This window comes from Palaemon carinicauda, unplaced genomic scaffold, assembly GCF_036898095.1.
Source record: "Palaemon carinicauda isolate YSFRI2023 unplaced genomic scaffold, ASM3689809v2 scaffold78, whole genome shotgun sequence".
NCBI classification, from domain to species: domain Eukaryota; kingdom Metazoa; phylum Arthropoda; class Malacostraca; order Decapoda; family Palaemonidae; genus Palaemon; species Palaemon carinicauda.
The window spans coordinates 143,441-170,545 of record NW_027172071.1 but is presented as its reverse complement, the minus strand read 5'-3'; the positions used below and the strand labels follow the sequence as shown (position 1 = coordinate 170,545).

At 39.2% G+C, this 27,105-nt stretch overlaps 1 protein-coding gene and 1 long non-coding RNA gene across 8 annotated transcripts in view; one reads left to right on the top strand and one right to left on the bottom strand.

Moving 5' to 3' along the window:
• LOC137637481 (uncharacterized) overlaps positions 1–4,772 on the top strand; it is a 178,299-nt gene extending 173,527 nt beyond the window's left edge. For all 7 annotated transcript variants that reach the window (XR_011043653.1, XR_011043652.1, XR_011043655.1 and 4 more), the window contains 3 exons: positions 1,805–1,981; positions 2,476–2,810; positions 4,548–4,772. This is a non-coding gene — a long non-coding RNA (uncharacterized lncRNA). The remainder of the gene's footprint in view (positions 1–1,804; positions 1,982–2,475; positions 2,811–4,547) is intronic.
• LOC137637479 (clumping factor A-like) overlaps positions 1–27,105 on the bottom strand; it is a 123,460-nt gene that overhangs the window by 90,205 nt on the left and 6,150 nt on the right. The gene's annotated exons all lie outside the window — the stretch shown is intronic.

The window sequence follows — 27,105 nt, the reverse complement described above, 5'->3', positions numbered from 1 at the left end:
TTTATTCTTTTGCCATTATATATTCTAAAATGTTTTATTTTGATTGTTATTACTTCTCTTGGAGCTCATTTCCTTTTTCCTTTCTGTACTGGGCTATTTTTCCCTGTTGGAGCCCTTGGGCTTATAGCATCATGCTTTTCCAACTAGGGTTGTAGCTTGGCTAGTAATAATAATAATAATAACTTCTTTTATTCTTTTGGCATTATATATTGCATAAACTTATGTGGAAACTTCAAGGATTTTTATACATACATACATCTACTAAGGCACTTCCCCCAATTTTGGGGGGTAGCCGACATCAACAAATGTAACAAAACAAAAAGGGGATCTCTACTCTCTACGTTCCTCCCAGCCTTATGTATTTATTCCACTCTTTAACCCTTTTACCCCCAAAGGACGTACTGGTACGTTTCACAAAAGCCATCCCTTTACCCCCATGGACGTAATGGTACGTCCTTGCAAAAAAATGCTATAAATATTTTTGATAATTTTTTGAGAAAATTCAGGCATTTTCAAAGATAATGAGACCAACCTGACCTCTCTAAGACAAAAATTAAGCCTGTTAGAGCAATTTAAAAAAAGTATACTGCAAAATGTGATGGGATAAAAATAACCCCTTGTGGGATAAGGGTTGGAAATTTCCAAATAGCCCGGGGGTAAAAGGGTTAAGTCCCAGGTTAAAGGTCAAAGTGAAGGTAGTGCTACCTATCAGGTGGGCAGGTGACCTGACAGCCGGGCGTGTTGACCTCATTGAACGCTTAACGGCTATTTCCAGATGTGCCAAAGTCGTACTCTTATTAAAGGTCTCCGGTTTGTATGGTTAAAATATTTCCTATGAAACTTTACTATTTTATTGAGGTTTGTATCTGGAAATTTTAGGCCTGTAAGTCAGGTTAAGCCTACCCTAAGCCAAAATTTAAAAAAATTCAACTAGCAAACAATTCGACCTAAACAGTTTTTTAGAACCAATTAGATTTGTAAGTTGAAGACCTGTAATTATTCTTATGTGTTGCATTGTTTAATTAACGTTAGTTTGCAGTCATTATGCATTTGTTGACCTGATATGGTATGTGTTAGTGGGATGTTGAAGTAACTCCCTTTATATTTGGTATTTATAAGATGTCTTAAAATAAAACTCTCATAGCCTTACCTTTGGAATGGAAAATAGAATTATTGATGAAATTGAAAAAATTCTCCTCCTCTCTCTCTCTCTCTCTCTCTCTCTCTCTCTCTCTCTCTCTCTCTCTCTCTCTCTCTCTCTCTCTCTCTCTCAAAACAGGCCGTCCTGGGACAGATGCCAGCCAGTTGGTTTTTGTGTTCCACTCACCTAGAGGTGAGCCTCCACAGTAAAGAGTTCCAGCTTTGTATTGCTAGAAAAAATTCATATTCCAATTTTGTCATTTGAGCTATAAATGTACACTCCCTTTAGCCTCCTCTATCTTATCCCTTTAAACCCCCAGGCTATTTGGAAATTTCCAACCCTTAACCCCCAGGGGGTTATTTTTTTCCCAGCACATTTTGCAGTATATTTTTTTAAATTGCTCTAACAGCCTTAATTTTTGTCATAGAGAGGTCAGGTTGGTCTCATTCTCTTGGAAAATGCCTTAATTTTTTCAAAAAATTATCAAAAACATGAAAAAAAAAAAATTTTGTATGGCATTTTTTTGCAAGGACGTACCGGTACGTCCATGGGGGTAAAGGGATGGCTTTTGTGAAACGTACCAGTACGTCCTTTGGGGGGTAAAAGGGTTAAACTTATTTGTCCTTCTGCAGGCAAGGAAGTTAAAGTTTTACTGGGTTCCAGGTCATGTGGGTGTGTCCAGAAATGAAGCAGAGGACATATCAGTAAAAGAGGCATCAGAAAAACTACTTCCTGGAAGATATCTACATCATGAAATGACTTTGTTTCATTTACCAGCTCCTGTATACCACGGAAAGAAGTGGTTTTACATACGTCATGGAAAAAAATGTTCTTATACAGGTATATTTTATTTTAGTCAGTTGTTGAATCAGTAGAACTTCAAAAGTTCAAAGTTGGAGCAAATGCCTTTTTGTTGACCAGGCGGACATGAGTCTTTTTATAGTTTATATATGACATATTTGTTTTTGACGTTGTTAATAGTTTATATATGACATATCTCTTTTGACATTACTTTTTCTAGAATGATTTATTGTTAATTTGTTCTCTTCAGTTATTTATTTCCTTATTTCCTTTCCTCACTGGGCTATTTTTCCCTATTGGAGCCCCTGGGCTTATAGCATCTTGCTTTTCCAATTGGGGTTGTAGCTTGGATAGTAATAATAATAATGATAATAATAATAGAAAGGCTAGAGAATGAATTCTAGGTAATTCTGATTTAAGATTATTTTTTCAGTGCCTAAATTTTTCATTATGTTTTCAGCTAGCCTTGACTGATATTTTGTTCGTGTAAGTTTCCTGAGCCCAACACTATAGGTTGAATTTTATATTTTCAGATGTTAAATATCCATCCATAAACCAAAGGCACTTCCCCCAATTTTGGGGGGTAGCCGACATCAACAAGAAACAAAACAAAAAAAGGGGACCTCTACTCTCTACGTTCCTCCAGCCTAACCAGGGACTCAGCCGAGTTCAGCTGGTACTGCTAGGGTGCCACAGCCCAAAGCAATGGCTTTGACACTGCTCCCTGATAATGCCATGAGAAATTAAAAAGCCAATGGGAACTGGTTCGCTGTTGTGATGTCATTCTTCATGTAGCAGGACTTCAGTTCGAGGCCCCACCGATGTGCTTTAGCATCCTGCTCTCCATATTTTGACTCAATTTTCAAAGGTACAGGAGTCTCTCTCTCTCTCTCTCTCTCTCTCTCTCTCTCTCTCTCTCTCTCTCTCTCTCTCTCATTCTCTCTCTCTCTCTCTCTCTCTCTCTCTCATTCTCTCTCTCTCTCTCTCTCTCTCTCTCTCTCTCTCTCTCTCTCTTCTCTCTCTCTCTCTCTCTCTCTCTCTCTCTCTCTCTCTCTCTCTCTCTCTCTCTCTCTCTCTCTCTCTCTCTCTCTCTCTCTCTCTCTCTCTCTCTCTCTCTCTCTCGCATGTAAATTATTTTCATTAAATAATGGTTATCCAACATTCACTGCATTTATCTCTCTCTCTCTCTCTCTCTCTCTCTCTCTCTCTCTCTCTCTCTCTCTCTCTCTCTCTCTCTCTCTCTCTCTCATTGTAGTTGTATGTAAATTATTTTCATTTTCAAATGGTTATCCAACATTCACTGCATTTATTGCTTAAAAATATCCACCCAAAATTGTCCTAAATCTAACTTGTATTTTATAACCATGACCTGCATCCTATCTTTTATTGACAGGAAATTAAAGCATGCTTGTTAACTATTATATTTATGAAGTATTTTTATTTTCATAATTATAGAGTATTCTATAGCACAGTAGTAAGACCAGTGCTAATGTATGGATTGGAAATGTGGGTTCTTAAGACTCTTAAGATGAAAATAATCAAAGCTCGAGAGAAGGAGATGAAAATGCTGAGGTGAACTATGGAAATATCACTGCTTGATAGATTGTAAAATGATGAAATAAAAATGGCAGGTGTAGTGAAGATCACCGAGGTGATCAGTATGTCCCAACCGAGATGTAGATACGTGTTGAGGATGGGACGGTGGGGAGTGAGGAGGTCTTGGGAGGAACCTTTTAGGGGGAGGAGATCGAGCGGGAGGTTGAAAATTAGACGGCGAGAGGTAAGGTTGAGGGTGATCAAATACATATACCAAAGGCACTTCCCCCAATTTTGGGGGGGTAGCCGACATCAACAAAGAAACAAAACAAAAGGGGGACCTCTACTCTCTACGTTCCTTCAGCCTAACCAGGGACTCAACCGAGTTCAGCTGGTACTGCTAGGTTTGGTGGCAAAGGATGCCTTTGGTAGAAGGCATTGGAGAGGGCGTAGAACCAACCCCTTAATATAGGGACAGTAGTGGGAAAGAAAAAGAATAGAGTAGAAGTGTGTATCCAGGAAGGAGATATTGCTGTACTAGAAGATATTTAAATCCAGTGATTTCTAGAGGCTACCGAATGCAGGTTGCAGTACAATCCTCTCTTGCATCTTTGAACTTTGATGTTTTGGTGCCCAGCTGTTCCCCTTTTTTAGCTGTTTATTCCAATGGTGTCCACCTTATAAGTAAATTCTTAATAACCTAGAGACGTGATTGCTTGGACTGTGTCAAGGAAGTCTTTTCCATTTCATGTTGTTTAAAATCTTATATATCACCAAAACTTTTCTATGGTAATTAATGTGAACCTTATCATTAGACATCTTTGTACCCAGCTGTTTGCTTTTTTAGCTTGATATTTCTCTGGCGTCCACCTTTCCTTAACGAAAAATATCTCTATAGCATAAAGATATGATTGTTTGGTCTTTTGAAGAAGTTAGGTTAGGTTTACCATTCATGATGTGTAAGTTCTCCAATATCAACAGAACTTTTTTATTTTTACTTTTCTGTAGTAATTAATGTGTACATCAACTTTATAATACAGCGATCTGATTATCTTCTTTTATCTTTCAGGTATGCCTGGTGCCCTGTAAAATTTTTCGCCAGTGGAACATATACAAGAGGGAAAGCCTCTTAGGAGCAGGTGCACCTACTAGTTCGCCCTCATCCCTCGGCCGTGGACATAATCTAAACGTTTATGATATAAATAAAATCTTGGTGTTATCTTTATAACCTTTGCAGTGAAGGATTTTGTTGTTTTTACATTTTTACTGCCATTAAAATAATCATGAAACTTAATGTGAGTGAAAGAATTTTGGTTATTATCTATTATGACTTATGAGATTTGGTTCGGTGATATATGTCCTTAAACCTTCTTTATTTGTCTTCAACCGAAGCTACAATAATCCTTTTGATCCAGTATCTATATACAGACTAGTAAGATGAGTATTTACGTAGCCAGAGGTAAATGTTAACTGCTCCTTGGTAAATGATCACCAACCCAATATAACAACATATTTATAAAACTGCTGTACTTTTAACAAGCACTTTGTTATATTACGAACAACAGCCAGGTTATACTCAACTTGTTCTATCATAAATAAATATATATGGAAGGTATATCAATTAATTTTCAGGTTGAGGAGTATGTAGACAGTAATTTCAAACATTATGTAACTAGTCTTCTAAACCATTGGGAAGACACTAATGAATTGGAGGTACGGGGCCAGAACCATTATAGGTTTATTCATGAATTTTATCTTGGGTCAATGTTGAAAGCTGTGAATAGATTTACTCAGTAGGGGAGTAATATGTTTTAATAGGATTGCCCCTGTAGAGGAATTGAAATAGGATTGCCTTTAAATATGAGTAATTTATTGTATTAGAATTGTCTTAAGTGGAGTAAATCTATTTTTTTTTTTTATTGAATATTTTGCTAAAATCCCATTTTAGATTATTCTAAAATGTGAAATGGAGACTAGATTCTAAACCTTTATGTTAAATTTAACTGGTGTGACAGGAGTTAAGTTGAAGGAAGTCAAAAATTCTTGGATTATTGATAACTTAGATGTTTAGTAAAGTTTTGTCCAATGTTCTGTCAAACTAAAGAGAAAATTATTATTCATTTTGTCTGTTGTTAATAGTTTCGGTCTCTGACAAGCCATTGAATTCTTTGTTTTCCTGGAATTCTTTCACCTGAATACTTCTACAAATTTAACATTATCATTGTCAACTTTTATAGACGCATTAGTTCTCAACTGTTTTGATCATTTATGACATTTCCATGCAGCCTTACAGTACTTACGGAAGTGCCATATCTTGGACGGTGGGGGGGTCAATTGCCTCCACCTCAACCTCTCCCTGCCTCTAGCCATTTGTATCACTTCATTTGTTTGTATAATTACCCTCTAAGACCACCACAATTCTGTCCTTGTACTTTATTCTCTGCTTTCCCCCATATCCTCCCAGTGAGACATTGGTGCTCAATTTTCTCTCCTTATGAATAGCCCAACAAAACTGTGTTGTCGCTTATTTCCTTTGCCATTGCTCTCTGCACTCAAAAACTTTCCATTATCTCTTCATTTGTTACTTTGTCCCTCCAAGATATTCTAAGCATACTCTTGTAAAATATCTCTGCTGCATTTATCTTGTTTCTCAACTCTCATTATTGTCCAGCTTTCCGACCCATCCATGAACATGGTCCACACATGTTCTTAAAGCCTTAATTCTTGTTTGTACACCAACTCTATCATATGTCGGCAGATTTTTTATATTTTGAAATGCATTTTTTGCCATCAGGATTCTCTATTTCTCATTTTTTCTCTACCCAGGTAAACAAAGTTTTTTGATTGTTATAACTTTTTTAGCAGTGTCAGCAATGATCACTGTCATATACATAGTTATTTATATTGACTCCTCCAATACTGATACCGTATCTATTGTGTTTTTCAAGGTATTTTCCCCATATATTGCAAATAGGTTTGGAGACAAAACACATCCTTGGTGCATTCCTCTCTCTTATTTCTATCCTCATTGCAAATAGGTTTGGAGACAAAAGACATCCCTGTTGCATTCCTCTCTCTATTTCTATCATTGCAAGTAGGTCTTGGAACAAAACACATCCCTGGTGAACTCCTCTATTTCTATCCATGATGTCAGATTGTTATGGATGTTGAATCCAGTATGTTGGAAACGAGTCTGTCTTTTCCATTTAGGTTTAATCTTAGCAAGATTAGTATTAGGTGTGTTCCTCACTGTTCTATTTTGTTCACTTTTGGCCTTCATTTCCATTTTCTACTGTACTTTGATTGTTTGGAACTTGTAACTTATTAAAATGGGTCTTGTTACTTTTACGGGTTCATTTCTCGCCCTTCATCAGACACTAAAGTCTGTTCAGGCGGGCCTTGGTGTGTGAAAATAATTTCTTTCCAGTTAATATTTTGCTCTGTATCTTATCAGTTATTTTGCTAGCATGTGTATTCAGGCTTAATAGTTTTCAGGTCACTATTATAACACTTTCTAAAAAGATAAGTCTTCAGGTTTTTCTTGAAAACTGCCACATTTTTGCTATTTTTGACATCAAGTGGAAGGTCGTCAACTTTGTTCAAGAATTTATTTTTCATCTTGGGTCAACATATTAAGTAATTTCTGTTATCTGGCCTTCCTGTCACATTATTTATGAATTTTATAATCATATTTTCAAGCTTTTTCATTAGCTATAATTCTTCACTATAGTTAAAAGCATTTCTACATTGGCTACAAATTCTTGTGGAGTTACTCTTGATATGATAGTTGTCCACTGTCTTAATTTTGCCCTGTGATTCATACCCGAATTCCTTTTATGTCCTCTTTTGTTCCTAATTTCCTGGGCCTTCTTACGGTCTGCTTATAGTTATTTCCTTATCTACTGGTTTTCTATAAATTCTTAGGCATTTCTGGAATACTGTAGAGTCCTAATTTATTGTTGAAGGGGATGTTGCAGACTTTATTTAAATTACTAACTCCCTTCTTTAGGTCTTGCTTGAAGGTGCACTCAGGCACAGTATTCTATATTATTTCTCCGTTTTATTTTTCATAATTTATATATGAAATATCCATTATAATGTTAGGTTTTAAAAATATTTTAACTGTTCATTACTTGTTTGTTTATTTTTGTTTTAACTTTCTGGGCTATATTTCCTTGTTGGAACCCTTGGGCTTATAGCGTATTGCTTTTCCCACTAGGGTTGTAGCTTAGCTAGTAATAATGATATAAGACTCTTTTTATCCTGTGCTTAACCCAATTTTCAAGTCAACTTTAAGAATTTCTTTTTCTTGGGTCTTCATTGGGAATATATGTAATCGATTCTTCCTGCCATGTTCTATATATGAACATCTTGTATAACAGTTCAAACTTCGTCACTAGACAACTCTTCACTACATATGTAAATGTTTTATGTTGACTATAACTTAGGGGTTTCTACGTTGACTATAACCTAGGGGTTTCTACGTTGACTATAACTTAGGGGTTTCTACGTTGACTATAACTTAGGGGTTTCTACGTTGACTATAACCTAGGGGTTTCTACATTGACTATAACTTAGGGGTTTCTATGTCGACTATAACTTAATGATTTCTATGTTGACTTGATTTGATGGCTGTCCCCTGTCTTCTTTCTGTCTCTTTCTGTCTTGTAATTCAAACCTGAATGCCTTGCGTAATTCAAACATGAATTCCTTGCGTAATTCAAACCTGAATTCCTTGCGTAATTCAAACCTGAATTCCTTGTGTAATTCAAACCTGAATTCCTTGTGTAATTCAAACCTGAATTCCTTGTGTAATTCAAACCTGAATTCCTTGTATGTTCCCCCCCTTATATCGTACTTTTCTCTTTTAGCTCAGACCTTTTTTAAATTGATGACTTTTCTCTTTTAGCTCAGACCTTTTTTAAATTGATGACTTTTCTCTTTTAGCTCAGACCTTTTTTAAATTGATGACTTTTCTCTTTTAGCTCAGACCTTTTTTAAATTGATGACTTTTCTCTTTTAGCTCAGACCTTTTTTAAATTGATGACTTTTCTCTTTTAGCACGACAGAACATTGGTCAGAATAGTGCTTACAGTGAGGGAAGTAAAATTGAAATGAGCAGTTGATAGGTTCGATAACGTCGAAAGCATAGATATATTCATTGACAGTTTTATAACAATTAGAATTTCTTTAATTGTTTTTGTATTGGAAAACTGGTCCAAAGAAAATTAGTTTATTAGGCTTATATTGGTTGTCTGAGAGTTGGGTAATTTATAATTTGTGTAGAGCCTCAGTGAATTTTTTGACCACTGGCTCAAAGTGTTTTTCATTTGTCTCGTACAAATAGAGTTTCATGATGAGTAAAATCAAATGGCAGAAGAAGGGATTTTAAGGTAAATCACATTTTTGGTGTTTAATAATTTATAATTATGGTATTATAAATTGTATTTGGAGACAGTTAGTCACGGGAATTTGTTCCTATGCAAATTCAAACCATCGTTCAGATAAGGGGTATGTATTCAGCCTGATGCTGGAGCGCCACTGAATAGTTTAACGAGCAGTTAAGCGACAGGTTGGACCAAGGGGGGAGGAGTGTCGCCCCCTTGTCAAGGTCTCTTCACTTTTGGTTTCTGGCCACATCAAACTTTTTTCTTTTTTCTTTTTCAGGAAGTGAATACTGTCTACCAATTGTTATGTGAAGTGAGACACTCGATTGTGGGAAGATGGACTTTACATCCAGGTTATTTTTATCACTGAACCTGCTGTAGATCCACACTACATCCAGGTTATTTTTATCACTGAACCTGCTGTAAATCCACACCTTGTGCTCTAGGGGCATAATTATTTGCAGTCAGTCCCATATGTCGAGTGTTAGTTGTGACCTCTTTGTGGTGGCAGACGCATGCTTTGAGGGGGAAGGAAGAGCTGTGCTTTTTCTTCACGCTTATCAGGTGCGTCTGCTTTTGCTGCTGCTTTGCTTACTCTGGCTCAATCCCCAGGGAATGTTATAGGAGCAAGGAGCCCTCTGATCTATGTCTGTGAGCTCTCAAGTTCTGGTGGCATATGCGGTTCCTCCTGCAATCGCCCCAACTCTTTAGAGGTTGGAGGCTCTTCTCCATTTGCCTACCACTGAGGATGACTAACCTAAAGAGGTTTTGGTCCCCTTAAGTCTTCTAGGTACAGTAGGCTAATCATGTCATTGTTTCTGATGGTGTCTGCAGTGGTTTCCCTCCCTCGGGCAGGGAGGACAGTTTTGCAGGTGGCATGGGGTTATCTGTGCATCTCCTTCACCAAGTCACCCATCCCCACCTTTCCCTTGTGCTTCATCTCTACTTCTGCTTTGGGGTTTCGCTCCCCTGTAAATGTGACTATCCCTCCACGAGACATTATTCCTCAGTGTTGTGGTTCCTGTTGGAGCAACCCCTATGGTTTCTTCCCTTGGGGAAGAGTCGTCTGGGTCTCTCAGAGACTACTGTGCTTTTAGTGCCTGAGGGGAGGGTTGGAAACATGCACATTCTTCTTCCTCGTTGTCATCTTTGGTTTCCAACTATCAACTTCTTAGATGAAGTAGAGAAAGTCTTGGTAGCTTATGAAGGGCTCCTTATTGACACTTCAGTTCCCAAGGGCCAATGCAAAGGTCGGGGGTCACGATTTCCATCTGCACCATTAGAGCCAGGCTTGGGTCTCTTGCTACTAGAATGGTGCTATGGCTCTTTGTTTAGGCCCTCACAGCTGATGTACGTGTCCTTGGTTGTGACCTTTAGTCGCAGCTTCAAGCCTCAAGTCTCGTCCCCACTGTGACTGCTCTTAGGTCCCTGACTATCTCTATAGCCAAGTGGTACTGGTGCTGCGGCTCCACGCTTCCGGCACTGACCCCACCAAGTGTCGCTGCTTACTGTTACTACCTTCTTCCCATTGTCCACCTCCCCTTTTCTCTCTCTTGCCTAGGGTACGCATCCATTCTTCCAATGTTGCCAAGAGCCCTTGCCTCACAGGCAAAGGTAAGAGGGATTTTGGAGTGGATCGCAGAAAGAATTCCATCAGATGACAACTTTATGCTTTCAGTGAATCTGAAAGATGCATACTTTTATTACCTGTGCATCAGATCATTATTGCTGCTTCCCTTCTGTAAAGGTTTCATGTGCCAGTTCACGTCTGGTCTTCAATCTGGGTACTGCTCCTCAGTTCATTCAGATGATATTCTGGGTAGTAATTTAGGGACCCCTTTATGGAATACAGTACGTTCAAATGTGAATGTATTCCTCAACTGGGTGATCCTGGTCTTCATGTGTCAGTAGTGACATGATTAAGGTTAACTTTCCACTTTTCATCATGATATTGTAATTGTGATAATTGAGGCAAAGTTGAATTTCTTACCCATGCTGGCGATGCTGGTAAGTTATATTTGATTACACAAAATAATCTTGGCTGCTTTTCTGCACTTGAGAAGCTTGTACGGTACCTAAAAAGCAAGTGTCTTTGCACGAGATCTCTTCAGGTACTTTTTGAAGAATCTGCTTCGTCACCAAGGATTGCCATCCCTCGTGCTGATGGAAATAGGAGACATGTAGATCTTACCTCTTGGCTAAAGAGGAACCCTTGTATGAGAGTCCCACTCTACTTCATCTTGACATGCAATGGTACACGGATGTGTTACGGGTTGCCGCACACCTTAACAACAGGGTTGTCATATTTGTGGTCAGATGAAGCAACTACTTTGAAGTCCTGGAATTAGGAGCCGTTGTAGTGCTACAAGCCTTCCAATAACGAGACATCCAGTAGGTTGCTGACACACCACCACCTTATGTGTAGCTCTACAAGCTGAGAAAGCAAATGCATTTCTGGACATTACATGCCAGGGAGCTTTCATTTGGGAACATTCCTGGCAAGGAGAATGGGCTGGCAGAATCAATTTAGTTGCCAATGGTCATATTGGTCCCTACATGCAGATGTATCAGATAGGCTTCTGGTTGTAGGGCTCTACGGAAATCGACACTGGTTCACCTTACGGCTTGATAATAAGTGCCCTAGGTTTCCCCTCCTTATCAACCCCATGATCTTTATCGAAGTTGCCTTCCAACATCCATGGGATAACTTGGATGGTTACACCCAGTCTCCATTCAATCCTGGTCCTTTTTTGCTAATCTGTTGTGGGGTATTAGACCAGTACACGATTCGAGTGGCTCCCAGATGGTCTCATGGGAATGGTTTCCTGCTCTGCTTTGTCGAGATCCCAAACGAACTCTCATGGCCTTCACTCCCAGGGAAGGGGCATTTTCTATGATGGATATCACAAAAGATTTTTCTTGAGTTGGATCATTTCTGCACCAGATCGCAGTTTCGGTTCTTCCTGGCTGGGAGAAGCTCCTCCCGGTTGCATAAGTCGAGGCTACCCTCAGACTTGAGCTTGGTAATTCTGATGGTAAGGGATAGAACTCTCTTCAGTCTTGCTGTTTTTAATACCTTGTCTGAGGCTTTTTAGAGAAGACCTCAGTCAAGATTCTGATCTGCAAGACTGTCTTTGTTGCTTTATAATGTCTTAATTGCTTTACAATCGATGAAAAGGGTAGGCGAGTGACTGGATATCTCTGCCTTAGTCTCCTTTTCTAATAGTGTAGGAATTCCTTAGTCTAGTACCAAAGCACATGGAAAAACACTTTGGCTGATGGGACATAATTCCAAGTTTGAGTCCTCTATCCCATCTCTGTGTAGAGGTGGAAGTGGTACGGAGAGAAGAGGCTTTTGTGGCTTTTTAGGGTTTTGCAGTGGTGTCTGAAGAAGCCTGGTGTCTGTAACTTCTCTAGCACAGGCAGAATAGAGAAAGTTTTCTCGAATCCTATCTCTTTCAGACTTCAGGAGTAGAGTCTATTAGTAAAGCATATACTGTACCTTGACTGCTGAGAGATTCTAGGTAGGACTGGAACTCTCGAGATCTCTTCAGGTACTTTTTGAAGAATCTGCTTCGTCACCGGTGATTGCCATCCCTCGTGCTGATGGGAATAGGACACTTGGGTAGAGCTTACCTCTTGGCTAAAGAGGAACCCTTGTATGAGAGTCCCACTACTTTGCGTCTTGACGTGCAATGGTACGCGGATGTGTCACGGGTTGCCGCACACCTTAACAGGGTTGTCATATTTGTGGTCAGATGAAGCAACTACTTAGAAGTCCTGGAATTAGCAGCCGTTGTAGTGCTACAAGCCTTCCAATAACGTTAAGGAGACATCCAGTTAGTTGCTGACACCACCACAATATGTGTAGCTCTACAAGCTGAGAAAGCAAATGCATTTCTGGACATTACATGTCAGGGAGTGGTCGGCTGGGAACATTCCTGGGAAGGAGAATGGTCTGGCAGAATCAATTTAGTTGCCAATGGTCATATTGGTCCCTACATCCAGATGTATCAGATAGGCTTCTGGTTGTAGGGCTCTACGGAAATCGACACTGGTTCACCTTACGGCTAGATAATAAGTGCCCTAGGTTTCCCCTCCTTATCAACCTCATGATCTATATCGAAGCTGCCTTCCAACATCCAAGGGATAACTTGAATGGTTATCTCCATTAAATCCTGTTCCTTTTGCTAATCTGTTGTGGGGTATTAGACCAGTACACGATTCGAGTGGCTCCCAGATGGTCTCTTGGGAATGGTTTCCTGCTCTGCTTTGTCGAGATCCCAAACGAACTCTCATGGCCTTCACTCCCAGGGAAGTGAGGCATTTTCTATGATGGATATCACAAAAGATTCTTCTCGAGTAGGATCATTTCTATACCAGATCGCAGAGTTTTGGTTCTTCCTGTTTGGAAGAAGCTCCTCTCGGTTGCATAAGTCGAGGCTACCCTCAGACTTGAGTTTGGTTCTTCTGATGGTAAGGGATAGAACTCTCCTCAGTCTTGCTGTTTTTTAATACCTTGTCCGAGCCTTTTTAAAGACCTGTCAAGATTCTGACTCGCAAGACTGTCTTTGTTGCCTTATAATCGGTGAAAATGTTAGTGACTTGATATCTCTGCCTTAGTCTCCTATTCTAAGAGGTGTAGGAATTCCTTTGTCTAGTACCAAAGCACATGGGAAAACTCTTTCGCTGATGGGACTTAATTCTAAGTAAGTCCTCTATCCCATCTCTGTGTAGAGCTGGAAGTGGTACGGAGAGAAGAGGCTTTTGTGGCTCTTTTTAGGGTTTTGCAGTGGTGTCTGAAGAAGCCTCGTGTCTGTATTTTCTCTAGCACGGGCAGAATAGAGAAAGGTGTCTCGAATCCTATCTCTTTCAAACTTGAGTCTATTAGTAAAGCATATACTAAACCTACTGCTGAGAGATTCTAGGTAAGACTGGAACTCTCGAGATCTCTTCAGGTACTTTTTGAAGAATCTGCTTCGTCACCAAGGATTGCCATCCCTCGTGCTGATGGGAATAGGACACTTGGGTAGATCGTGCCTCTTGGCTAGAGGAACCCTTGTATGAGAGTCCCACTACTTTAAGTCTTGACATGCAATGGTACGCAGATGTGTCACGGGTTGCCGCACACCTTGACAACAGGGTTGTCATATTTGTGGTCGGATGAAGCAACTACTTTGAAGTCCTGGAATTGGCAGCCGTTGTAGCGCTACAAGCCTTCCAATAACGTTAAGGAGACATCCAGTTAGTTGCTGACTCACCACTACCATATGTGTAGCTCTACAAGCTGAGAAAGCAAATGCATTTTAGGACAACATTCCATGCCAGGGAGTTGTCATTTGGTAACATTCCTGGCAAGAAGAATTGGCTGGCAGACACTAGTTGCTAAGGGTTATAGTGATCCCTACATCCAGATGTATCGTATAGGCTTATGGTTGGTGGGCTCTACGGAAATCGACCGGTTCACCTTACGGCTACACAATAAGTGCCCTGGGTTTCCCCTTATCCAACCCCATGATCTGTATTCATAGTTGCCTTCCAACATCCATGGGATCACTTAGATGACTATACCCTGTTCCTTATGGTAATCTGTTGTGGGGTATTAGACCAGTACACGTTTATTCGAGTGGCTCCCAGATGGTCTCGTGGGAATGGTTTCCTGCTCTGCCTTGTCGAGATCTTGAACAAACTCTTGACCCTCACTCTCCCAGAGAAGTGGGGCATTTTTTATGATGGATATCATGGAAAGGATACTTCTTGAGTTGGATCATTTCTACACCAGATTGCAGAGTTTCAGTTCTTCCTGGCTGGGAGAAGCTCTCATTTACATGTCAAGACTACCCTCAGACTTGATCTTGGTCTTTAGATGGTAGAGGATAGAACTCTCCTCAGTCTTGCTGTTTTTAATATGTCCAAGCCTTTGTACAGAAGACTGTCTGCTGGTTGATGTCATGAGTGAAATCCCACCCTCATCTTTGAGGACCTCTCCTCAGTCTTGCTGTTTTTAATATGTCCAAGCCTTTGTACAGAAGACTCTCAAGACTGTCTGCTGGTTGATGTCATGAGTGAAATCCCACCCTCATCTTTGAGGAATCTTTAAGGTCTGTGAAGGGTGGGGCTGTATATGCACTAGACTATGTTCACATCCTTTATTCTGAAGGAGTACCCACAAGCCCCTTGATGCATTTATGCTTGGTCTTGTGGCTGCTGAATTAGTGGTGTAGCTAGCCCAGTTCCCTTACAAGACAGTAAGCATCTTGTCTAGTAACATATAGATGTAAGTCTGGTATGAAGGCTGAATGACTGGCACTTCTCCATTCTTTCTGGTCCTATCTTAAGGTCAAAGTGTTTCTATCTAGATCTGACTTTGTTAATGAACTAACTTTAGAGTTCCATTTCTTAGATTGTGAAGAACTTCTATCCTCCCTAGATGAGGGTGAGGATTGTGGAATATATACTAACTCTTAGGTCTTCACATGCCTTTTAAGTAATTTGTATTTTTCCTAGCTATACAAACCGGTCGTATAGATTATACTTCCCTCAGCCTCCACCTCTTGGTCATTTCACTTATAAGTATTGGTTTCATGTTGTTATTTGTAGTTTCAACAGTTTTGAATGTTGTAACACCATTAACCTTGGTTGCTTTCCTGGTTTTTCCTCGAGTTCTTGCGCATTTCAAAGAAGTCTTGGAAAGTAATTGGCCTGCGTTGTGTCCTCTGCATTACATTTGATAAGCAAGAAGTAATGTTCTTTATTGCAACCATTTGGACCTGCTTTGCATTTTTCATTTCTATTGCAATTTCCTTTAATATTTTTTCTTGACATGGTTCTTATCAACCGTTAGATAAATTCTACTGGTTGATGAATTGGTCACTCATTCAAAATAATGGAGTTCTTTGTTAAATATCTTTTAAGGTATGGTTATATCTGTACCTTGGTTTTATTTTTCTGCACATTGCTGCTGCTTTGTTCCCAAGGCCTGTAGGAAACTGCCTCTCTGAATACTGCTAATAATGGTTGCTTTTTCTAATTCTGAACAAGTTCATCGAAGGTTCCTGGACTTGGTAGCCTTTTGCTACTGTGTTCTTTGCCACCTTGTAACTGCACTTTTTGTAATTGTTCTTCCAGCAAGGTTTTCAACTTTTGGACCTTCATTCTCTAGTCTAATTGTACTGTTTTTGCCATCTTCCTTACTGTTGGGCTTCCAATCTTTGCTATAGTGCAACTGCACTGTTTTCACTACCTTCCAGCTGGGTTTCTAACCTCCAGATGTGTTGTTCATCTGTGCATATTGCTACTGTACTTACAGCTAGGTTGCCAATCTGGACCTTTGACCCCTAGTGCACTTTTTGCCACCTTTCTAACTATAGGTTTTCCAACCTGTGGACCTTTACACTAGTGCAATTGTTCTACCAGTTGGGTTTCCAATCTCTGGACCTTTGCTCTATTGCTCTTTTTACCACCTTTCTTCCAGCATGGGTTTTAACCACTGGAATTGCAACAGCCAATTTATACTCCATAGTTTTTTAACACTACTGAATTTCCTGCCAAATGAACACCATTGGAAGAGACTTATTCTGATAAATCTCTCCTTACACCCTAGCCAGGTTTTGTACCACCCGTGACTTGTTCTCCCAAATGTTTTATTGCTGATAGCTTTTATGCTTTTGCCTCGGTGACTAACTGACCAGATATAATCTTGTATACTTTCAGCCATTGTGTGTAGAGTAGAAAATATTACGGCACTAAAGTCCATTTTCAATTTGAGACTGCCAGTTCAAGGTATGAATTAATGAAGATCAAAAATAAAAAACTATATAAATTGATCTTTGATTAAAGGTACTGCCTTTAGTGCAAGCTGCTTGTTGCTAAATTAAGTATAAACAACAGTTCAAACTAAATTTGCTTAAAATAGTATAGGCTATATTGAACAAGCTAGCTTTGCAACAAACATCTTGCACTAAAGGCATTTTTTCAAGGGAGAGTATTTAATGTATACTGAATTGCATGTAAAATAATAATGTATAAGAGGATACAATAAAAATCAAAGAAATAAACATGGTAATTTTATTAACATCTCAAATACCTTACATAGGTTAAAATGCCTATAAGCACCTCTTGGGTTGCACGGGACAGGGAGTGCAGTGTGGCCACCCACCTAAAGAGGAGGAAAAAGGAAAGAGGAAGAGTTGATAGAGAGGTATGGGATCCCAGACACTTCTTTTTCATAACCCCCTTCTCTCTCCCTCCCTCCCTACCCCCTTTTCTTATTGACTTGTGTGTATGATTCTTTCCCTCAGTGTCTCTCTCTCTCTCTCTCTTTCTCTCACCCAGGTCTCTGTTTCAACCTGTTTTCTCCAGATGTACAGTTCTTTAATTTTGGTCTAGAATACGTCCTTTAATAATGCCATATTAGTCGGTAGAATTGGCTTATTGGAATATGATGTTTTAGAGTGACCCTTAAATAGTTCAAGTCAGTAAGTTTTAAGTGTTCATCTAAAAGGGCTTAGTCATGTTCCTCATAAAAAAATGAGTGAAATAAGTTTTGCATTCAAGAATCATGAACTTTCTCATAGTGAGGTTACTTTGATCAAATTATTTTTGGTACAGAAGTTTTCTAATGAATAAATAGGTTTAACCTGTGATATTATTTCTGTAGATTATTCAAATGCAAATCTAGAAATGGTGGTATCAGAAAACACAAGTACATGATTTGATATATATTTACATGAGAAAATAACAGACTTTACATGGATAAGGAAATATTTAAAATTCTTCATGTTTCCCAAAGGAACAGGAAAGCACTGTCTCTAAGACTTAGCAAGATTGTTTTTATTTATAAAAAGAGAAAATGAAAACCCAACCAAGGCCCACCCCAGGTCCCACCTAGTAACAAATGATTAAAGCAGTTTTCATTCTTTAAAAAAAGGGTGTTACTAGGTCCTTGAATGTTTTCATTTTCTCTTTTTTTTTTTTTTTTTTTTTTAGCAATTTATTTTCATACACAGATTCACATAGCATAAATTTAAACTGCTTATTTTACTGCTTACATTCTAACCTTCAATATCACTGGTTGAACAATCTTTTATGAAACTTGAACAAAACTTTAAATTACATTTTAAAAATCAATTTAAATTTGCTACTTTGTCTCAAAATTTCTTTGGTTGCTAAAAAGGCCACATTATATTCAGAAGAGATAAGATACAAAATTTTTATCTAAAATATCATCCTCGGTCAAATGCAAGTAAAAGTCACTTCAATAAAATGGTATCAAAAGACCTTAAAGCATTTCTCGCATTAGCAGTAATTGCGGAAATATTTCTATCAAATTTCCATTAAAAATTGCCCGAAATTCGTAAACACCAAAATGTACAGACAGAGACACAGAACATTTCATGGGTCACACGCATCCATCTCTTGAGCCATGAGAATTTTCCAAAGAGAACCATAGCCAATATTTGACCGAATCCTATGCGAACCTCTTACGCTCGACTTGTAACAAATCCTGAATAGAAGAACCATGGTATCGCCAAGTGCTTATCAGAGCTATGTGAGGAAAACGTCATCAGCTGAATACAGTATGAAACACTTGTGTACGCTTGCCATTATTAATCGGCATTTCAACTCCCTTTCAGTTTTTTAATATGGAATGCTGATGCCCAGGGTATATGAGTCACCTCTGTTCAACAAATAACCAAATGACGTTTCAAAACCAACTTAAGAAACACTTCCAGGTATTATGAAGTCAATGAAATCATGACAAATCAATTAGATTGGTTTTGGTTCAGCATGTAAATGCAATAATTTTGTAACTTTATGTATGTTACAAGGAAGAAAAATTAAGTACAGCACTGCAAGATACAAGAAAGCACAGTAATGACATAAGGGTCCAGACACCTACTGTAACTTCTCAAATCTTTGATCACAAAATTGAAGATCTTCCAATAATTCACTACATAAGTTGTTTCATTGGAAAGTACCAAACTGTATATTAATGCCCTTCAGTTACATCTACTGAAGGTTAAGTCCAAAATAAAGAAGTGAACTATACAAAAATAACCTGACTACGAAACACGGTCATCGAGTTACCAAAATCCAGAAAATGCCGATACAAGAATATCTATTAAAAGTAAAGAATCACTTCTTGCATATGTTCTGCAAAGAAAGGGCTATTCATCAAACCTGTCCGAGATGTGAACTTGCTGTTAGATTAGATATAATCTTTACATTATTACATTGAAGGAATGTTGATGAAATCACATGCAAGAGAGTAGAATATCCTACATTGAAGAATTTCTTTGGCATCTCAATGCAATAAAATCTGAAACTATCATAAAGAAAAGAGAACCCAGCTGGAATAAAGGTGGCAAAAACATACTGCATATATGCAGTGTAACATGTAAAAGATGCCATCATCCAAAATAAGTTAATGTAAGTCATCGTGAACATAGATCAGATCTTTAGGGAAATTCCCAAACCAAGGAAAGAATTCTTTAACTGTGAAAGCAATCATGAGCTTGACTGGCACATGCCTAGTTCAAAGAATTATGCAACCTATAGGCCTTCTATGTAAGAAAAGATCATGATGGTATGACAACCTTAGAGGATTTTTTCAAGTACATAAGGCATAACGTGGAGCAACCTCATCTTAGAAATCAAAACTCAGTAGCTTTTAAGAGAGACCTTAGAAGACTTGAGAAGCCAGTACAAGAAACTATCAAAGTAATGTCATAAGTAGTCCATGTACTTGAGTACCAAGAATACTTAAAATTTCATTTCCAAAAATGATTTTGGATTACAGGGGATTCAGCATTATGAAGCTTCATCTGAGGTGGATAACGGGGGAGGGTGGGCTGTGGCACCCTAATAGTACCAGCTGAACTCAGTTGATTCCCTTGTTAGGCTGGGAGGAACGTAGAGAGTAGAGGTCCCCTTTTTTGTTTTTGTTTCATTTGTTGATGTCGGCTACCCCCCAAAATTGGGAGAAGTGCCTTGGTATATGTATGTAATAAAGAACAAATGATCCACTAGTCAAAAGAAAGTAGGAAGTTGTCTTGGTAGTCAGGTGGTAAAACTACTAAAACATTATTTAATAAGAAAACCTTTTTAATCAGCTTTAACTAAACAACAGAAGGCAGAATAAAATAGTCAATAAATAAGACTTAAAAAGACTGATTCCATTTCAAATTAGCATCAATGGAGGCAGAAAACCACCACTGATATACTATTCATGCGGTTTTAACCTTCCTTTAAAGAACGAACATGACATTGGTTTATACTTGCAGCCATCCTGATTGGAAATGGTAAATAAAGTCACCATGGACATAGATGAGAAATTCTTTAGGGAAATTCCCAAACAGAGAAAAGATCTCTTTAACCAAGAAAGCTCTTGTGAGAACTATATAACATTTCCTAAACCTAAAACCTATAGGCTTAATATGAAAGAGAAAAATATGATGGTATGACAAATCTAGAGGATTTATTTGAGTACATAAGCCATAGGTGAAGCATCCTCATCTCAAAAATTAATGCTTAAAAGCTTTAAAGACTTTCAAAAATAATTGGCATAGATAATGGGTATTCCACGACCTTAAGTGTAATAGTTAGGGGGAATCGATTCAAAGATAATAACTTCTGGTTGGTCCGGGAATCGAGCCCGGGTCCGAGAAACTGAGGGGACAGTGAAATACCATCTAGCCGTTAATTCTAACAGCTTTGCCTTCTCCATCAAAAGGCTCAACACTACACAGTATTCTAGAAATTTTATTCCACTTGTGACCAGATTGTAGAATGACCTTCCCAATTGAGCAGTTGAATCAGTGGAACTCCTGAAGTTTGAACTTTTTACAAATGGTTTTCTATTGGACTCTGTTGGAGAGATTAACTTAAGTCTTAAAATTATTACTGAACCATGCTGGAGCATTTAGGCTTGTAGCATCCTGCTTTTCCAACTAGGATTGTAGCTTGGTAGTAATAACAATATGTCAGGAAAAACACTGAAGAAAATTCCACATCTTGTATCTGGGTCTTGAAATAATAAAAGTCACAGGAACATGGGAAAGATTATCCAGGAAGATTTCAAAGTGTCTATTGGCACCCTGAACAAAAAAGTTAAGGATATTGTCCCTTAACTTGTGAAAATTTCAAAAATTGAACCCTCCTAAGAATCAGAGAAGCAGTAATGCTATAACTGTACTTTAAAGTGAAGTACCATATAGCTTTTGAAGTTTTACCCGTTTTTATCAACTGGGTATGAGAATATTCCTTTCTTTTTTCAAAATTAGGACATTCTACTCTGCAGAGGACTATCCGTCCATATGGAAAAGGAGATACTTATCTTCTTTGGTGCAAAATTAACTACTTTGTATGCATATAGAAAAAGCACACTTTACTACCGAGCATTTTTCTTGAGAAGACAGACTGGACGTGAACTGTAAAAAAGAACGCTCCAAGTCTATGTGAGAAGTAAAAAACACATGCTCATCTTTGGTTCAAAATGAACTGCTTCGTAAGCATATAAAAAAAAGCACGCTTACCACCGAACATATTCTTTGAGACAACAGTCTGAACATGAAACGGTACAAAAAAGGGATTTTGACGAAGGAAAAATCTATTTCTGGGCGAGGGATCTGTGTCGCCCAGTGAAATGCTCCTTAAAGCACCATTTCAAAGGTATAAATACTGCTAAATATACCAGAGAAAAAAGTTGCATGGAATGCTAGGAATATATCCAGCTCGCTCACCCCTAAAAGGGTGTCGGAATTAAAACTGGGGCGAGTGATACCACTACCAGAGGTCCCTTTCCAATTAGACTTCTCCCTCCTCAAAATCCCCCGTTACTACGAGGTGTCGTTCAAAAACTTTAATGTACAGTATATGTGAGCTTATGGAATGTGGAAGATGAAACTAGAGACCTTCACTTATTTTCTCTAATTCTGCTTTTTCTATCCTGAAAAATCAAATTTTCAAGATTCAATTTGATAAATACTTCTTCAATAAGTCTCTGTTATAAATATTGCAGTTGTCATCTTCATCAACTTTTGCTTATCCCTTTCTTAGAAGATTTTAAAAACAATGTTTTTTCAAGTCCATTAGATCATGACTTGAATCTGATAAGCAGATGACAAATTGAGACCAGTCATAATTTGATCTTCCAGAAAGGAGAGATGACCCTTAAATGGGTAGCACATAATGTTCGCTCTTTCTTTTCCCACAGCCCTGGGTACATTAGGCTCTTTGAGGCGTTAATTTGAAGCCTCGGTTTTAAACAGTCGTCTGCTCTCTTAATTCTATCTGGTTGCATTTGTGTAACTTCAACTCTGTTCCAGCACTCACTTATTTCAAAGGACCAAGCCTATAGAATCCTATGAACCAACTAAGTGTTCTGTTCTACTATAATGGAACACTGTAATAACAGTCTCAAATCAATAAAAACAATGGAAGAATGGAGAAGACCTTGGGCCTTTTACCCCCAGGCTCTTTGGAAATTTCCAACCCTTAACCCCCAAGTGGTTATTTTTTTCCCAGCACATTTTGCAGTATATTTTTTTTAAATTGCTCTAACAGCCTTAATTTTTGTCATAGAGAGGTCAGGTTGGTCTCATTCTCTTGGAAAATGCCTGAATTTTCTCAAAAAATTATCAAAAATATGAAAAAAATAATTTTTATAGCATTTTTTTGCAAGGACGTACCGGTACGTCCATGGGGGTAAAGGGATGGCTTTTGTGAAACGTACCAGTACGTCCTTTGGGGGTAAAAGGGTTAATAAAAGTTATAGACGTCCACATGTAATGAAATGGATTGTACTGGTATGATAAAATTTAGGCAACAGGCCAGGAACTTGGACGGGTGAAGTCACTCAGCGCTATCATGAATAGTCAACGAACCATTCTTGTGGATATCTCTTCAACACAGTACCTAGTGATAAATACCCATTTCTAAGACAAAACTCAAATCAGTGAGCATGAGTTAACAAGAGCCAAGATTTTACAGCAGTAAACACTGCTTTTTACTTAATCCATTTGGGTGGATGGATGGAGTGAAGGAAGCTCTGGGTGATAGGAGGATAGATGTGAGAGAGGCAAGAGAGCGTGCTGGAAATAGGAATGAATGGCGAGCGATTGTGACGCAGTTCCAGTAGGCCCTGCTGCTTCCTCCGGTGCCTTGGAAGACCGCAGAGGTAACAGCGGTAGGGGATTCAGCGTTATGAAGCTTCATCTGCGGTGGATAACGGGGGAGGGTGGGCTGTGGCACCCTAGCAGTACCAGCCGAACTCGGTTGAGTCCCTTGTCAGGCTGGGAGGAACGTAGAGAGGAGAGGTCCCCTTTTCTGTTTTATTGGTTTGATGTCGGCTAACCCCAAAATTGGGGGAAGTGCCTTGGTATATGTATGAATGTATTATCTCTCTCCACATTTGTTTAAAACATCGGAAAAGTAAAGGAACTTTCCCAATACACTAAATTTGTCTCAAAGCTTGAGCCAAATGTGTTCTGCATACAAGATATGTATGTTTATTTATCATTTCCATCAGTAGTTTAACTATAATCTTTTGTCTTTATTTGTCTCAAGACGTAAGGGGTGGAAAGATACAGGACTTTGAGCCAGTTTCTTTGTGAATAATAATAACAACTATCTCCCAAAAACATGGTAACAATACCAAGAGTTCTTCAAGGGCATAAGAATGTCAGCAGAGCGACTAGATGAGACTAAAAGCCAAACATCCAGAGCTTTGAATGTTCCTGGAACAAAAACAGGAAACAAAGGACACAAGCCTTTTCTGGGATACATAGAACAAATACAGTGATCCATATGATTCCTCCAAAGGTCCATCATATTCAACCGACAATGTTTCCTAGATTCCCAGACATCTGAAAACCCACCAGTTCAGCGACATAGCTAAGACAAGAACGAGACGACAACATGACACCCCTATTCAGAATTTCCTACAGGGCCGCCAAAGGTCTAAACGGCAATACTAACTATGGCCCGCAGTGTCCGACGCCCGGTGGACCAAGAGATCTCAACGCACCCGCAATATCGGCGAGTCTGTCTGTACAATTGGTGAAAACAGTTGACGAGTATTCCTAATGACAATTTAACAGTTTTCAATTCAATTACTGCAGCTAAAGAATATTATACAGTCTTTTAAAGCCATTATACAAAAGTGGGTTTTACATTTCATGTGACTCGTTTAAATGATTATTTACAATTCATTTTACATCTCAGTTCAACTGAAAATAAGTGACATTTATATCAACCAAAGAAATTGAAAAACTTTCAATACTATTTAATTACAAAGAAATGCCATTATTCTTTTTTACCTTAAACACTAAGACTTAGAAATATTATCAACCAGATCACATTGGTTAGATTGTAAGTTGTAATTACAATCTTGCAACCCATTTATATGAGACAGTACATTTGTGTTCCTTAATGAGAACAAGAAGTATTTAAAATAAACCTTGAAAGTGTTAAGCACTACATGTAAAGTCATATTTTCTCTTGCAATACACATCAAATCATGTACATAATCATTTCTAAATTTGCTTAAAGAACAGAAATAGCACACAGGATAAAAATTACATATACATTCATTAGAAAAATTCAGTATAAAATAATTGAATCAAAATAGCTGCACACAATGAAATAAGCAAATGATTTTAACAAATGCAATACTGACTTCGGTAAACAATTTTTTATAAAGAACATTATAGGTCCTTTTACTAAAGAACAAACTTACTGGCAAGAACATTTAAGAATCACTTTACAATATTCCATTAAGTCAATTTAACTAACAAGGCAATTAAAGACATATTTCAGACCAAAATTAAAGAACTGAACATCTGGAGAAAACATTGGAAAGAGACCTGGGTGAGAGAAAGAGTGAGAGAGAGAGAGGAGACACACTGAGGGAAAGAATCATACACATAAGTCATTAAGAAAAGGGGGTAGGGAGGGAGGGAGAGAGAAGGGGGTTATGAAAAAGAAGTGTCTGGGATCCCATTCCTCTCCATCAACTCTTCCAATTCTTTCCTTTTCCCTCCTCTTCAGGTGGGTGGCCACACTGCACTCCCTCCCCCATGCAACCCAAGAGGTGCCAGAAGGCAAATAGTTTTATCTTTCGGAAAGCTGTTGGGAAAAAAACGGTCAGTTAAGATTCCAAAATCGATTACTGTACAGCTATCACAACAAAACTAAAATCCTAAATTTCTTAAGTAATTTGTATTTTTCCTAGCTATACAAACCCGAGTCCTTTACGTAGGGAGCGTGTTTTCAGCTCAAAGCTGGACGGCCACTGAATCGCTGAACAAGCAGTTAAGCAAACTTTGGGAGCAAAGGCGAGAGCCCACCCCCTTACCTGTCATAGTCTCTTCAATTATAACCTTTTGGCTCAAAACTGAGAGGAGTGGTTGACAGGAGAAGAACAATCTAAAGAACACATGTTCGTATTGCTAGGAAAAATACAAATTACTTAAAAAATTTGTGATTTGTTCCTACTCAAATACAAAACATCGTCTTTTAGGTAGGGAGACTCACTGCTTGGAGTGTTGGAAGTGGTACGGAAGTGGTACGTTCTTTTTCTTCCCTGGAAATGTTCAAGAACATTTGTACTTGGTCAAAGGCGGGATCCCTTTCCCGCCAAAGGGGTTTGCAGTCAGGAATAATATACCTGGCTTATGATGACAAAGTGCTGGTATATATTCTACCATCCTCATCCTTGTCTATGGAGGATGGATGAGAACTTCCATAGGTTTTAAAGATGGAGCTCAGAAGTGTAGTTCACATCATCAAGCCAGATCAAGCGAGTAACACTTTGACCACTTTATCCCTAAGATAGAGGCAGAAAGAATGGAGGAGGGGTCAGTCATTCTTCCTCCTTTACAGAGTTAAATTTACATGTTACCAGAGATGAGATGCTTAAATTTACATGTTACCAGAGATGAGATGCTTACTGTCTCCTAAGGGATCTGGGCTAGCAACCATCACAAGACCAAGCACAAATGTGTCAAAAGCTTGAGTACTCCTCTGGAATAAAGGCCATGAAAATGCTCTGGTACATAAACTACCCCTTTTCCTGCTGCTTCCTCCAGTGCCTTAGATGACCGCGAAGGTAGCAGCAGTAGGGGATTCAGCATTATGAAGCTTCATCTGTGGTGGATAACGGGGGAGGGTGGGCTGTGGCACCCTAGCAGTACCAGCTGAACTCGGTTGAGTCCCTTGTCAAGCTGTGAGGAACATAGAGAGTAGAGGTCCCCTTTTTGCACCATTTGCTCGACTCTTCTAACCAACGGCTTCGGCGAAGCCCCTTTAGTTAACCTACAGACTAGGGACACGGCGAGTGATACCCTTCGCCATTGGGTAAGGGGGTTCCAGAAGAATTCACCAGGACCATACCTACCGAATGACTCCCTGGGGCGTATATTGTTCCCCAAGGCTCTTCCTAGCACGGTGGTGTTGCAGGAACAGCTTCAGTCTCCCTTCATCCAGCTGAAGGTTGACTCTGACACCAGTAGGACCGTAGAGGACATGGACATACAGCAAGAGAGGATGTCAGAAGTGTTCTCCGACACAGAACAAGACCTGCTGCACGGCATCCCTGAAGAGGACGAGGATCTTCCCCTCATAGAGGAAGAGGAATCCCTTTCGACAGCGACAGAAGACCCCCAGTTTGCCTTGGCCGTATACCAGTCGTTACCATCGCCGTCCTCTGCACCGACTCCACAACCTGTTGTTCAGGCCAGTGCGAGTGATGAGATTCTGGCGTCTCTTAAACTCATGATGGAGTCGTTCCAACAGGAGCAGAAGGCCATGCAGGAGTCGTTCAAACAGCAGCAAAGGACCATTCAGAAGATTGACCGTCTCAGGGCCGTCAAGGGCACGTCTAAGAAGCCTCTTAGAGTGTCCGATCTCCCTCATTGCTCCGAAACCAGTCGCTGGAGGTATGCGGAGCACATGCCCATGATGGATGGGAAAGTGTTCGTTTCTGAGAAGCTGGGAGCCAGACCTATTGAAGACCTCGAGTTCTGCCCTAGCTTCTCTGTTTATCCCGAGTGCTACGGAGACTGCGGGACGAGAGTGTAACCCGAAAAGAAACGGTCCCTAAGGAGGTCATCGTGTTTGAACACGATAAGGGGCAGGCCATCCTTCTAAAGACCCTAAAGGGATCGGACTATACTAATACTAAAGTTTCAGCGCTGAGCAAGAAGCACGCTACTTTTCTCGCCCCTTCCTCGATCTCCT